Source organism: Dipodomys merriami, unplaced genomic scaffold, assembly GCF_024711535.1.
Source record: "Dipodomys merriami isolate MVZ:Mamm:240054 unplaced genomic scaffold, mDipMer1.0.p SCAF_3, whole genome shotgun sequence".
Taxonomy (NCBI): Eukaryota; Metazoa; Chordata; class Mammalia; order Rodentia; family Heteromyidae; genus Dipodomys; species Dipodomys merriami.
Window position 1 is genome coordinate 56231592 of NW_027204492.1, and position 15237 is coordinate 56246828.

At 33.1% G+C, this 15237-nt stretch overlaps 1 protein-coding gene across 1 annotated transcript in view; it reads right to left on the minus strand.

Moving 5' to 3' along the window:
* The window catches only part of Dach2 (dachshund family transcription factor 2), a 579439-nt gene that overhangs the window by 64397 nt on the left and 499805 nt on the right, over nt 1-15237 (minus strand). The gene's annotated exons all lie outside the window — the stretch shown is intronic.

A 15237-nucleotide genomic window follows, 5' to 3' on the forward strand; every position in this document is an offset into this window, starting at 1 on the left:
AATTTCATATTTCTAGATAATGAACATTGAATATTTTATATACTATGATCATCCATTGCTCTTAATACATTTATGGAGCTATTCAATACATTTATGCAACATAAATTGATGAATAAATTTTGATCATTGTGTTAATTTTAACAATAAAATAATTAAATTGCAGTTTTTATGCACATATGCAATAAATTTGAGTATGTTATAGACATGTTGAAACAGAATTGTTTGTTCTATAAAACATTTAATTCAACCATAATAAATTCCTTAAATTAAATCTTCTATCTAATTATAATTGCATCATCAGAGTTATTCCAATAATAATTAGTTTAGCAAATGGGTGTTTGTATATTTTTGTATTGATTTTTCATGAGAAACCCCAAATAAATAAATTCCCTAAATAGAAGTTGGATATATATAGTGCAAACATAATAACCTGAGGGTTAAAAGTCACTATATCATTATAGTAGTTATTATTTTTCAGTGTATCTCATTTCAGCAGGCAGAAATCATGCCCCCATGCAAGCTGTCCAGTTTATATCTTAATTGCCAAAAACTGTGAGTATGTCATATGACATAGCCAAAGGGACTTTGCAGATTTGAGAACCATAAAATAGAGGGATTATATTGGATTTATATTGGATTCCAATCTCAATACAAATGTTCTTAAAATCAGAAGATATATTGGTGATTCAGCATTGTGAATGTTGAAGATGGAAAAGGGCAACATAAACCAGGAAATGTGTGAAGTTTGTAGAAGGTGGAAAACACAGGTAATACATTTTTTTCTTGGAATCTAATGAAAGGAATACAGTTCTGCCTGAACCTTGCTTTTAGTTTCATCAGACTGAAATATCACTGTAACCCACATAATTATAACATGTACACAAATTATTTTAATTGTAGTCATTTGTTACAGCCACATTAGAATACTCATCAATGCACTGTCTCTAATCATGTTTTTATTACTGTTTAGTATTTCATTAGCATTCAATAACTTTAGTAATACAAGAGCCTTTGTGTATATTAGTAGTAATGTTGTATATCAGTTAAGTACAATGGTAAATGCATAGTATATTTTAAAGACTTTATAACTGTTGTTATGTCTTGAAACAATATTTTAATACAGACTAATTTGCTAATATATTAATTTATATTTACTATGCAAGAAAATGTCTAGTTATAAAAAATGGATGTTAGATTGTGAAAATGGCAATACTGCCAAAGGCTATGTACAAATTCAATGCGATAGCTATCAATATCTCAACCTCATTCTTCAAGGAAATAGAAAAAGCAACCCAAAATTCATATGGAACAATAAAAGATCCCAAATAGCAAAAACAATCTTTAGCAGAAAAAACAGTGCTGGAGGAATATCAATATCAAACTTCAAACTCTACTGCAAAGCCACAGTATTCAAAACAGCTTGGTATTGGCACAAAAACAGAACTGAGGACCAATGGAGTAGAACTGAAAACCCAGAAATGAACACGCAGACCCATAGCCATCTAATGTTCGATAAGGAAGCTAAAAAATAGAATGGGAGAAAGACAGCCTCTTCAGTAAAGGGTGCTGGAAAAATTGGTTAATCACCTGTAGAAAACTAAAGTTAGATCCTTATGTATCATCCTGCACCAGAATCAACTCCAACCAGGATCAAGGACCACGAAGTCAAAGCAGACACCCTGAAAACATTACAGGAAGGAATAGGAGAAACTCTAGGGTTCCTAGGTTCATAGGGTGAAATTTTTTTAATAAAGATCCAGAAACACAACAAATCCAAATGTTGGACAAATGGGATTGCATGCAACTGCTTCTGCATGGCAAAGGACATAGCTAGCAAGATCAGTAGAAAGCCCATGGACTGGGAGAAGATCTTCACTAGCCATAAAATGGACAAGGGTCACATGTCTAAAATATACTTAGAACTCAGAAAACTAAACCCCCCAAAACAAATCCTCAAAGAAACAACTGCCTGATTAATAAATGGGTGAAAGACATAAAGAGAGACTTCTCTGAAGAGGAAATAAGAATGGCCAATAGACACAGGAAGAAATGTTCAACTTCTCTAGCCATAAAAGAAATGATAATCACAACAACATTGACATTCCACTTGTACTTGACATGTACTCTTTACCTTACTCATGTAACTGTAACCCCTCTGTACAGTAATCTTTACAATAAAATATATACAAAAAAGATTATTTGGAGCAATCTGAAAAAAATGGATGTTAAGCACATTCGAAAGAAATGCATAAGCAGATCAAAAGAAATGAATTACTTTTCCCCAAGAGTTTTAGTTCTTTTGGCAGGATGGTGTTGGGATACACAGGAAGATGTATTTATTCTTCCTACCATAGATAATTTCATTTTGGAGAGACCCAAAGGTCATCACTTTATAAAATCTAAACTAAACTTTCATAGTTAGAAATATATTCTCTATATTGTATATGTATATTTAAACACATATGCATATATAGAACATCCATTTAGCCATTTTTGTCCATTCACCATTTTGCAATCTCATTGATTTCATGTTTATAAGGTAGAAAACATCCAGTATTTTCATTGAAACTCTGCTGCAAAAAAAATAAATAAATAAAATTAAATGAACTTCATTTCTCTAACTCTTTTTGGCTACTAAAAGAAAGGATAGGTACAAAACCCAGAAGTTATTGTATGAAAATAGAAATAAAGAACAAAATCAATGTATAGTGATAAACAGGAATCACATACAGCATCACATGCTTTACAATAGCAATGGAAACTCTTTCAGTTGGGGTTGTTGGCCTAAGTCACAGAGCAACTGCTTAGCAAGCACAATGTCTAGAGTTCAAATCCCAGTACTGCTAAGTAAGAAGAGTAAAAGAGCATTGAAAATTGATGTAGTTCATGATCTGCCAAAGCAAGAGAATATAGATGACCATGACACTTGGTTTTGTACACTGTGTTTAACAAAAAATGCTAGTACCCTTTTTTATAAAAGGTTATATAAAAATTTACACAAATTGAAATTTTTATTAAGACAATGTTCAATGCTGTAAGTGATTTTTCCAGTATGTTCAAAATTAGCATATGATCAGATATTATGTACTTGAATAATTTAGCCTCAAATTCCTTCTTTGCAATTTTCAACAGCTTATTATATGAATCAGTAAAATAACTTGGAAAACATGATTTTGACAGTGAATATTAAGAGTGACAGTAATATTTTGAAGAAGCATTATTTCTGCTATAAGATTTTGTAGCTGTATTTGCCAAATCCAATCAAGGTTCAGTTCACTGTTAGTATTTTCCTAAGGAATATGTGAGGTCAGAATTTTTTCACCATGTAAACCATGTTAGAGGAGCCCAATGTTTCATATTGATTTAGAATTGCATATGAATTTTTAAGGTGTGGAACAAGAATGTTCAATTTCTCCTCAGATAATGATAGGTCTTTGAACAATGTCTTCTTTCAAGTAATCAGGTCCGTTTTTCAGTTCTGTAATCAGTATGCATCTATTTAGCTGCTTAACTGTAATGTGTTTTGGTTCATTAGGCGGCTACTGTTGTGCCTCAGCCTAGTTAAAATCTCACAGCAAGTTAATCTGTTTTATTACAAATGAGAACACAAGTGATAATGTCCTCACCACTTGCCAAATACAGGGTTAACGGTATTTGCAACAAATCAATAAGGACATTTAAAAAGGAAAATTGCAAATCTTAAACCCCAATCACTTTATTCATTGATGATTTCATTTTATGTGGCATTTATGACTTTTACTACCTTGTTACTCTTCATATATTTCATTCGCGTCCTATCAAAAACAGCTGTAGCTCTTGGGCAACACTGCAGAAGTGAAGATTCAAAGCAGTGAAGGAGGGAGAATTCCAAAATTCACTGCACTGACTCAGTGCAGTTAGTATAGCCTTCAGATTATCACATATACAACTCCAGGTTTACCTTAAAAAACAAATCACTATAGGAAATTATATTAATTACTACATACCTAAACGTTCTCTATCATACCACTTCCTTTCTTTTGTGATATATCACAAATTTTCAAGAGACTTATCCTATTAAGTTGATTCAAATTATTGTATATATATAATAATTTATATATATATATATATATATATATATATATATATAGAGAGAGAGAGAGAGAGAGAGAGAGAGAGAGAGAGAGAGAGAGAGAGAGAGACAGAATAAGAGCTGTGATTAGAAAATTCAAAGTGGTTCTTTTTTTCCTCCCAATCCTTGGGTTTGAACTCAGGGCCTGGACACTGTCTCTGAGCTCTTTTTCCCAAGGCTAGCACTCTATCACTTTAAGCCATAGTTCACTTCCAGTTTTCTGGTGGTTCATTGGATATAAGTTCCTGCCCAGGCTGCCTTCGAACTGCAATTCTCAGATTTTAGCTTCCTGAGTAATTAGGATTATAGGCGTGAGATACTGGGAACTTGGCTGGGTTTTTTGTTGTTTTCTTTATTTGTTTTTGTTTTTTAAGTAGTTTTGTTTGTTTTTCTAACAATCTATATGCTTTAAGACTTGGTATATTGTATATTGACACAAAAGGATCAATTCTGAACCATTTTCATGAAGACCTATATTATTTTACTCCTTTGGAAATATGGCAATAAACATAAATTTTATGAAGCACTAGTAGATGTCCATTAAACATGTCTATCACGTCTGTCCATGTCTGTCCATATGTACATCATTGCCCTTTAAAATGGCCACCTAAATGTTCAAGTGTTGTCTCTGGTATTTTATTATATTGATTTTTACCAAGTATTCAGTGGGATTATATAATAGACAATTTGTCTTTTTATTCTTATTTAATTAGAATTCAACACTTGCTGTATTATTACTCTTCCAAATGTTAATCTATTAATGAGTTCCTAAAGGATTTAATGACATTTCACTGCTGAGAGATTGCATTTTGAAGTTTATCTGAATGCTAGCTATTTTATTCATGCATTTGTCTTGCTATTTCATATTTAATTGATGTGCCACTTCTGTATAGTCAGCAGAGTTCTGCAGAAGCAGACTGTAAGTTAACTAACTTTAGTAATAAAATTAGTAACAGGAATACAAAGTTGGTTTGTTGTGTCTATTAACTTGGTTTACCACTAATTCTGAGAGAGAAATTTATATTCAAACTTAGTTTGTCTACATACCATCTACCACCTAATGCTTTACAAGTGTTTATTAAATAAACAATCATTCTGTGTTCCAAAATAATCAGTTTATCATTGTATTGAAGTTACTGTAAGTGAATATAATAGCTGTAAATTTAGAAGGAATCCGACAAGGAGAGTATTGAGACTATAAAGCAAAAGAGAATTTTGAGAGGAGTGACATTGATCAAGATGCATTGTATTCATGAACAGCTTTTTAAAAAAATGTTTTGTTATTGTAAAAATACTGCACAAAGGGGTTACAATCATATGGGCAAGGTAATGAGTACATTTCTTATCTAGCATTGTAGCCTCCTCCTTTGTTTCCCCTTCCCATCCCTTCCCATCCTCCCCCCCACCTAATCCTCCTCCCCCCTCCCCCCCACCTAAGTTGTAAAGTTCGTTTTCAACATAACGACTTGTACATCTCATTGTTGCAATGGGTCCACCTGTATCCCTATTGAAACAATTTTTCCCCTTCTGCTCCCCAAACTATACCAACATCAAATACAGTGAAAGCAGGGGTTATAGCATGGGGGAGAGATACACAAAGCAACAAAAAAAATCACGTGGTCCCTTATAAATATGTTAGAAACAATAGAAAGAAAGAAAAAAAACACTTGTGTCCTTATCTTGGGGTTCATTTCGCTTAACATAATTTTGTCTGAACTTTTCTTCTTGTCTCAGATATATACTAGTTATTGCAAATAAGGGAAACCACGGGACCGATGTTTCTTTGCGCCTAGCTGACTTCACTTAATATAATTTTTTCCAAATCTTTCCATTTCCTAACAAAAAGACTACACATAGAGCTCCCCTATGACCCAGTAATCCCACTTTTGGGCATTTACCCAAATGATTACAAACAAGACCATACTAAAGCTACCAACACAACTATGTTTATTGCGGCATTATTTACCATAGCTAAGATATGGAACCATAAACAGCTTTGTTGAATGGCAAGTCCTTTGTACAACTATATATATTTATTTATATACAAATATCTATTTATATATTTACACTTAAATATATACTTAAATATATAAAATATTAAATATATACTTATACATACTTATAAGTATATATACTTAATGTATTTATATACTTATATACTTAAGTTAGATGACTTACCAATCAAAGAAAATACCATCAAAATTGAGTTTCTTTGTGTAGGGATGTTAAAGACACAGTATAAATGTTGAATTATAAAAGAAAAATAATACTATGCATAAGAAATGAGGCCAGATAGAAACGAGAAGTGGAAAGTAGAACCATGAAATAATCCACATTTATAAGCACACCCTGCATGTAACCTATGTGTAGCTCAGACAAAGACTTCTCACTTCTTCAATGTGATCACTTTATCCTGGACAGGCCTCATAGATTACAGGGATCAGCAATAATATATTCTCATAGCATGTAAATGGCCTCAAGTGAGTTCATTTGGTGGGAAAAAAATGAATGACTTTTAAATGAGGTCATAAGTTTGGAACTCTGACACCCACCTTGCCAAATAAAGAAATAAACATAAACACAAACAGCCCCAATTCTGACTCAAAGCATCTCTATCTCATGTTCTAAAACACAGCAATAGCTTTGTCATTCCATAAAATTGTTAGAATACTGATTCAAAGAGTGACTCTCAGTGAATTTAAGTTATCACCAAAATATCCCTCTGTGTTGACTAATTTTAATACCAGATGTTCATATGCTAATGCCACTGCCTGGTGACCATTTCCTAACAATTCATTAATTTCCAGATGCTCAACCAAACAAGAAACACAGATAATCAAATGGTATTGGTAAAGAGCCAAATAATCTTTTTCTGACTTAAATTTATTTCAAATAAAACTATGACACATTGATATTATAAATTATTCCAAAAATACAGAAAAATGTGGTATAAGATATACCCCTAATTGTCCACTATGGAATAAACTTGCATACCATTCAGCTATTTTATTAATATTTTCTTCGGAATTTCACCATATCCAGTGAGTCAACTAAAGATTGACTAGTCTGGAATGCTTAATGATCATAATGCAAATTACAATACATATTATGGCTGTATTAGTTATTAGCTACACATGCTAATAGTTGAGCCAACAATAAAGAGATGTGATCCAAAACTAAAAAATGCTATAAATTTGTCATAGAAATATTCCCAAAGTAGTTTCTGGCAATATAACAACAGCAACAAAACCCCACATTTCTTTAAAACCTCTAATATTTTTTCCACTTTTGGATTTAAAGAGTATATCAATCACTGGTTATACTGGAAACACTCTGTAAGCTTAAGAATACTTAAGCTTCATCGCTATATTAAGGTTCAATATTGTGATTTCACTGAATCGTGGGTTTAAATACAATATGTAAATAGTGATCCCTCACCTATGGCAGGAGTTATATTCCAAAGAACACTCAAAATAGGTGAAAATCTGTGAAACAGAAATAAGTGAACTTCATTATATTTTTACCTATCGCAGTGCTCTCTGGAACATAACTCCTGTAATAGTTGAGAGATCACTGTATTTAGAGTGTTGAACATATATCCCATTAGGTATAGAAGGCCAATGGGTGATTTCACATGGTGTGTGGATGTCTGCACTCCAAAGTAAATATTAAATACTCCACATGTAAACATTCTAAGAAGTACAAATCAGGTCAACTTTGGTAGTAAAATAAGCATTTCTCTCCAACTCCCACCAGGCTTCTAATCTATCCTTTGTGGTAGCAATTTCAAAGGTGAACAGATACTCTCTTGAGACTCACATTTGTAAATTATTCTAATGTTTGGAGCATCCTTGGTATTGGTACTAATAAGATGCTCATAGAAGAACCTACATTAGATCAATGTACCTCTGTCTGAGGATAGCTCTTGACCATGGCATTGGCTCCTACTTATTAGTATACTATACAGATACTGGAAAATGAAACAATAATAAAATAACATCAGCTAATGTACACTATGTCATGCCAACTATTATTTTAAGTGTTGCTACATGTTTTATGACTTTAGACTTTACAATGATGTGATGAAGTAGGTAAAAGTAACAATTATCATCCCTATTTCATGGAAGGGGGACAAATTAAGACACACATAAGGTCCTTGGTTTGCTTAAGGTCATATAACAAGAAATGGAGAAATCAGGACAAATATACAGACACTCTTAATGTAATCCTGCCTCCAACAAAACCTGCTTCTGATTGTACCTAACTTTGTGAGATAACAATGTCAATTATTCAGAATTGACATATAATTCTTTGAATCCTTTTGTGTAATCCTAAATGTATTTTACTTTTGTATTTCTAACAAGGTAGTATAACACAGTCCACTTTATATGTTAAGCATTTGTAAGTCAGTGAATTGGACTTACTTTGTTTTCTAACAGAAAAAAAAATTAACATGCATCCTGTAACAAATATCCTCTCTTGGTAATTGTAAAGCAAATGAATGTCCTTGTGAATTGTTAATGAGTACAATTGTTTTTTTCTTTTCAAAGATAACTGATGGTCATGGATCTTTAATTTAGCCTAACTTCTTTCTACAATGACAGAAATGTTCTATACCTAGACTGTCTAATGAAGCAGCCACAAAACAAGTGGCTATTGAACACTTGACATGTGACTAATGTTTTTTGATATCTAAGCTCCTGAAAGTGATACTACCTTTCAGAATTCTAAAATTCTATATTTATTCCTCCTAGTGGGTGAAAACCCTATGGTAGTTGGAACTACTTCAGCCAGGTCTATTCTCTCTCTGTTAGTTTTTACTGTTTAAGAGTATTTGCAAGCCAGGTGCTGGTGGCTTACATCTGTAATACTGGCTATTCAGGTGGCTGAGATCTGAGGATTGCAGTTCAAAGACAGCAGAAGAAGGAAAGTCCATGAGACTCTATTCTCCAATTAACCACCAGAAACTGGAAGTGGCACTGTGGCTCAAAGTGGTATTATGCTAGCCTTGAGCCAGAAAGCTCAGGGACAGTGCCCAGACCCTGAGTTCAAGCCCTACAACTGACAAAAAATTTGCAAGATATAAAAACCCCAAATCACAAAACTATTTTTCACCTTAGGATGGACCTATTTACATACTGACTGAAGTAAATTGTCAAATGCAATGATTTGCAACTACTACTTTCAATTTTGACATCATTCTGTGCAAAATGAGTATAATTTAATTGAAAAGCAAACTGCATATTCATTTATATTATACAGATTTCTCAAAGTTTTAATTTATGTTTTTCTGACAGATGAACTTGTTTGAAGGTTTTGTTTTTGAAAATTAATGTGAAGAAATTAATATAGATTTTCATTTGCTAAGTATATCATATTTCTGACAATGCTTAAAAGCAGTGCTGTCTTACAACCTATTTAGTACAGAGCCAATTGTAAGTATTTCATAATTTTGTGGGCTATTTGGTTCAGCTGTTGGTAATTTGAAATCAACCATGGTGGAAACATTTATATCACCAAAATTGGCAAATATTAAAAGTTGGGTTTCCTTTTTAAAACTTTGCTTTGTTTTGTAAGAGCTGATTTACAGGAATATCAGAGGATAATGATGCATATATAAAATCTAAAACATTGACTTTACAAGTATATTATAAGAATCTGAGGTTCTCATTTTATACTAATACATTGAGTATACTATTGTTCAACACTATTTGAGCAAGCAAATGTTATATTCAAAAATAAGTACACTACATATTGTGTTCATCTGAGCCATGAATATTCACACAAATACAAATGGACTGTCACATTATAAAAAATGCATATATTTTGTGAATATGCACTCAGATACCATAACTTGCCTTTTAAATTCCTAGAAAACTTGAGACAAACAGCATAGTAAGTACTGGTAAAATTTAAGCACAGGAAAAGGAGAAAAACAGAAACTGCTATCTGTAGTTTCTTTTTCTCTAATGACTCAAAATGCTTCATTTAGTAAGATACAAGAGAGAGCATTCTGCTATGCTTTCAAAGTAGGATATGAGTTCAGTTTGTCTATTTAAATTTTTACTCAAACTTATTCACATATTGTATATCTTTCCCCTTTAAACTAAAATACATCTACAAATATCTGATACATAATAAGACAAAAAACACACACAAACTACAGAAGGATCCATAAGCTTTTAAAATCAGAGCAGTATTTTCTTTTAATTTACTTCACTATCTGAATGAGCTGGCTAATAAATTAGCATTTGGTCTCATGTTAGTAAAAATGAAGGATTTAGATAACAAAGTAGACTACCCAATTTTCAGATGAGGGACTATCTTCATAAATATGAATTATATACTTAAATATAAAACAAGTGGAATCTATTTTTTGTTGGTTGTGGGTCTTAAACTCAGGACCTAGGTGATGTCACTCAGCCTCTTTGTGTTCAAGGCTCTACCACTTGAGCCACAGCACCACTTCCAGTTTTTGAGTGGGTAATTAGAGATAAGATACTCATTGGGATTTTTTTTTTGCCTTGGCTGGCCTCGAACCGTGATCCTCTGATTTTAGACTCCTGAGTAGCTAGGATTTCAGGTGTAAGCCACAAGAGTCTGGCCCTAATTTTTAACAAAAAGATTAGAATAATTATTCCCAGGCACTTTCACTAGAAATGGTATATGCTAGAAATAAGTATGTAGTTTATGGCTCAGTCATTCATTGTTTTGATATCACTTATATATCACATAATTCTAATATTCAAAATTTATAATGCACAATTGGTTTCCAGTGGGAAAAATGTTTAGCCTCATGATTATCAGTAACAAGAATGACCACAGGCATCAGCTTAGAACAAGCCATAGTAAACAAGAGTGGCACGGGTATAAAACATGACTCTGAAAACTTGTTTCATTACCATAGTTATTGTGCTTCATTTTCAATCCAAAAACTTTATAAATAAAATTTTCAAAAGAAGACTTTGAGCTGGAGCCAGCAGTTCATGCTTATAATTCTAGTTATTAGTAAGGTTGAGATATGAGAATCTCATTTTTGAAGCCACCTTGTGAGAATGCTATTTCCAATTAACTAATTAAAAAGCCACAAATGTAGCTGTGGATTAAGCAGTAGAGTGCGAACTTTGACTAAGAAAAAACTCAGGGACAGTTTTCTCTGAAACTAAAAGAAAAAAACAAACAAACTTGTAAACACCAAGCCAAATATAATTAAGCATATTGTAAATTTGATAGTTCTATGTTTAATTATGACCAAAGACATGGACTCTTTTTGTAATATGTACTATTCTTAATATGCAAAACATATTTTGCAAGTATCATTTTAAATTGATTCAATCAGGCAGCAAAATGTGTTTTGTAAACCAGGCCATGTGATTAATTAGAAAGAAATCAAATTGTACAATTTAAACAATACCACAAAGTTAATGCCTCCAGCCCTATTTTTTCACTGATTATTTTTACCATGAGGACCATTTCCTGCACAAGCTCATGCCTGAGTCTTCTAGAGGCTTCCTATCACTGCATGATTCACAGGCAAGCTGCCACTGAGCCAAGCTTCCCTTCTGTTGTCAAACTTACATCTCAGCTGGCCTGGCACTGGGATTCTCCCAACCTTATATAGCTTGGAATGACATTGCAGCCAGTTGTGAATTGAGAAAGGGACTCAAACTTTTTTGCCACAAGCTGTCCTTGAACCATTATCTTCCCATTTGTAGCTTCCCAAATATCTAGCATTAAGAAGCATAAAACACCAGCTCTGCATTTACATTCCATTACAAATAGTATATGTTACCTTTTCAGATCATGAAGATTTTGGAAGGATAGCTTATCTCTAAATGGTAAATAGTTATGAACATCATGATTAACTAAATACAAGTATTTCTTTTGTAAAGTAATGAGCAACACTAATGCAAAAATTAGGGGGGACTTTTTTGGTGGGGGGAAGGGATTGATTGTGGGTCTTGAACTCAGGGCCTAGACAATATCCCTGAGGTCTTTTGTTAAAGGCAAGTGCTCTACTACTTTGAGTAACAGTGCCACTCCCCGTTTTCTGGTGGTTAAATGTCATGTCAAAACCAGCTTTACAATGTCGGTGTGGGGGGGGGGGAGGGGGGTATAATTGGGTGGGGGGAGGGGGGTAAAATTGGGTGGGGGGAGGGGGGAGGCGGGGAAGGGAAGTGAAGGGTAAACAAAGGAGGAGGCTGCAATGCTTGGTAAGAAATGTATGCATTATCCTGCCCATGTAATTGTAGCCCCCCTGTACAGTATGTTCTCAAATAAAATAAAATACAATTAAAAAAAAAAAAAGAGTCTCATGGGTTTTCCTGCGTTGGTTGGCTTTCAACAGCAATCCTCACATCTCAGCCTCCTGAGTACCTAGGATTACAGGGGTAGTCTATCAGTGCTGGCACTAAGAAGTTCTTTTTTTAAATTTCAAACTGCTAGGAAAAATTAATTTTGCAAATGTAGAAAAAGAAAATGCATTTGCCTCAATAATTCTTTGAGCCTACAAATATTACTTCCAAATGAATTCCCAATACTAAGTTTGCCTGGTACCTACAGGGTGCTAATAGACTGGCTTGACCAAGAAGCCCAGTAAAAACAAATTCTCTTGAAATGCAAATGAGAGTATGCAATACCTATCTTTATAACTAGGTAGCATGTAATTGGTATCATATTATTAACTTTTTCAAAGTACTGTGATGCTTAAACAAAGAAGATTTTCATTATGGTATTGCTGAAAATTATTGTTTTATAAAGCTAATAAATTCCTATTATACAAAGCACTTTTGACAAATGAAACTATTAATTTTATTAAAAATGTTTTGCTAGTAACTGAAATCAAATACTTTTACTTTTTTCTTTTTTAATATATATTTTTATTGTAAAGATACTGTATAGTGTGTTTACAGTTACATGAGTAAGGTAATGAGTACATTTCCTATTGAGCATTGTTACCCCCTCGATGGTTTTCCCCCTACAAATTCTTTTTCTTTTTGATAGAGTATCACTATGTTGCACACTCTGAAGTAACTTTGTTTTTATATCTTTATATATATATATATATATATATATATTCATATTCCTGACTTCTGTGAGTTTTCCTGACCAGTATTTGAATTAAATACATTTCTTTCAACTTATTCAAAATATATGAAAGTACTTATAATTGAACTCGATTATAAAATGTTTTCTATGCATTTGGCAGGACTTTAATAAGCTGGTAATCTGCAATTGTAACGATTTTCCTTTTGAAAATGGTTACAAATGAAATAGACTAATCAGCAATAAACAAACTTACAGTTAGATGAAAGTTAAACAAGAAACAGTATTTGAATTAAGGAGATGCTGCTTATCTTTTCCATTTCTATGACCATAATCACTGCCATCAATGCCAAAATGGCAAGAATGAGCCCCTAAATTCCAAATAGTCTACAAAGAGTAGCAAATCCAGTCTGAATAACAGTTCTTTTGAAAACTAATCAAATGTAATTTTGAGGAGTCATAAACATGCTTATATTACCGTTTCCTATTATTATAAAACAAGTATGACAATATCATTTCTTTAAAGTATGCTTTTGTTTTTTAATAGACTGTTTCAATTTGCAATTAGGTTATATTTTCTTAACAGATGTCTATTTTTGAAAATCACAGAAACTTATTTCGTCTTTTAAATAATGCCCATGGGTAATTTTATTTTTTAAATAAAATTTTATTGTAAAAATACTGTACAGAGGGGTTACCGTTACATGAGCAAGGTAATGAGTACATTTCTTATCCAGCATTCTTGAAAATAATTCTAATAATCAATTTAAACTCTGGATCAGTATTCGAATAACTAGGATATATACTAACCCATCAAAACAATAACATAATTAGAGACTTTGATGATTAGAACATATTTAGAATTTATAGAAAAAAGATGATCAAATTTTTTCCTAGCCTATGAAGTTTATGCTTTACATTTTCTACAATGGTTTAGAAACCCCAATCCTAAACCAGAAGCCAATTTTAAAGTGGCGGGGGTGGGGGTGGGAATGCTCAGAATACCCACCTAAAGCATTTCCTGATCCCAGACCAATCACTTTTCAGGGTAGTGATCATTTGTCCTTTTAAATTCTTTGGTTGTTTTTGCTTATTATTCATAACATTGGGGTTTTCTCTCCTTCACTTTGATGTTAGAACTCAGTGCCTAGTGCCTGCTATGTCACTGATCTAACACTGGAACTATTTCTCTGCACTTTTGCTTCTTTTTTAGTTGTTAGATAGGGTCTCTGGATTAAGCTGGTGTTTTATCCCAATTCTACTACCTCTGCCTTTCACATAAATGGGATTACAGGCATGAACCAACATACAAGCCCACAGTAGGCATCCTGTGTACAAAAGTCACATATGCTCTGTGAGCTCTTAGAATCTCTTAGTATGTTCTACTTATCAGTTTCTCACATGGTCTAATATAATAACATGTAAATATAAAGATCTTAATATTTGTTGAATAAACAAGGAGACAAGAGGATATTGATGGGGTACTATTGATTAACTGTATGCATTAGATCCTACGCATATCATCAACTCAACAAAAGAAAATAATATTTGAAAGTTTAGTTCATGTAGTATTTGGGAAGATAGAGACTGTGCAAAAATAATGGGAAATACAGTAATTATAACTATTCTTTGTATTTTGTTGTCCAATGGCCATAATTCAGAAAAACATATTCTAAAGATGATGACGATAAGATATATTATATAGATAATAAAAGGTGATAAATATTATAAGTATTTGTTCATTGATTCACAGGTTTTAGGAAATACTAGCACCCTGGCTGGGAAGGTGGCTCAGGGGTAGAGCTCTTGCCTTGCATGCATGAGGCCCTGGGTTCGATTCCTCAGCACCCCATAAGCAAAAAAGAAAAAAGCCGGAAGTAGTGCTGTGGCTCAAGTGGTGGAGCGCTAGCCTTGAGCTGAAAAGCTGAGGGGCAGCTCCCAGGCCCAGAGTTCAGGCCCCACAACCGGACCCCCCCCAAAAAAAATACTAGCACCCAGCAATCCCACTTTTGAGCATTTACCCAAATGTTCACAAACATGACCCCACTAAAGCTACCAGCACGACTATGTTTATTGCAGCC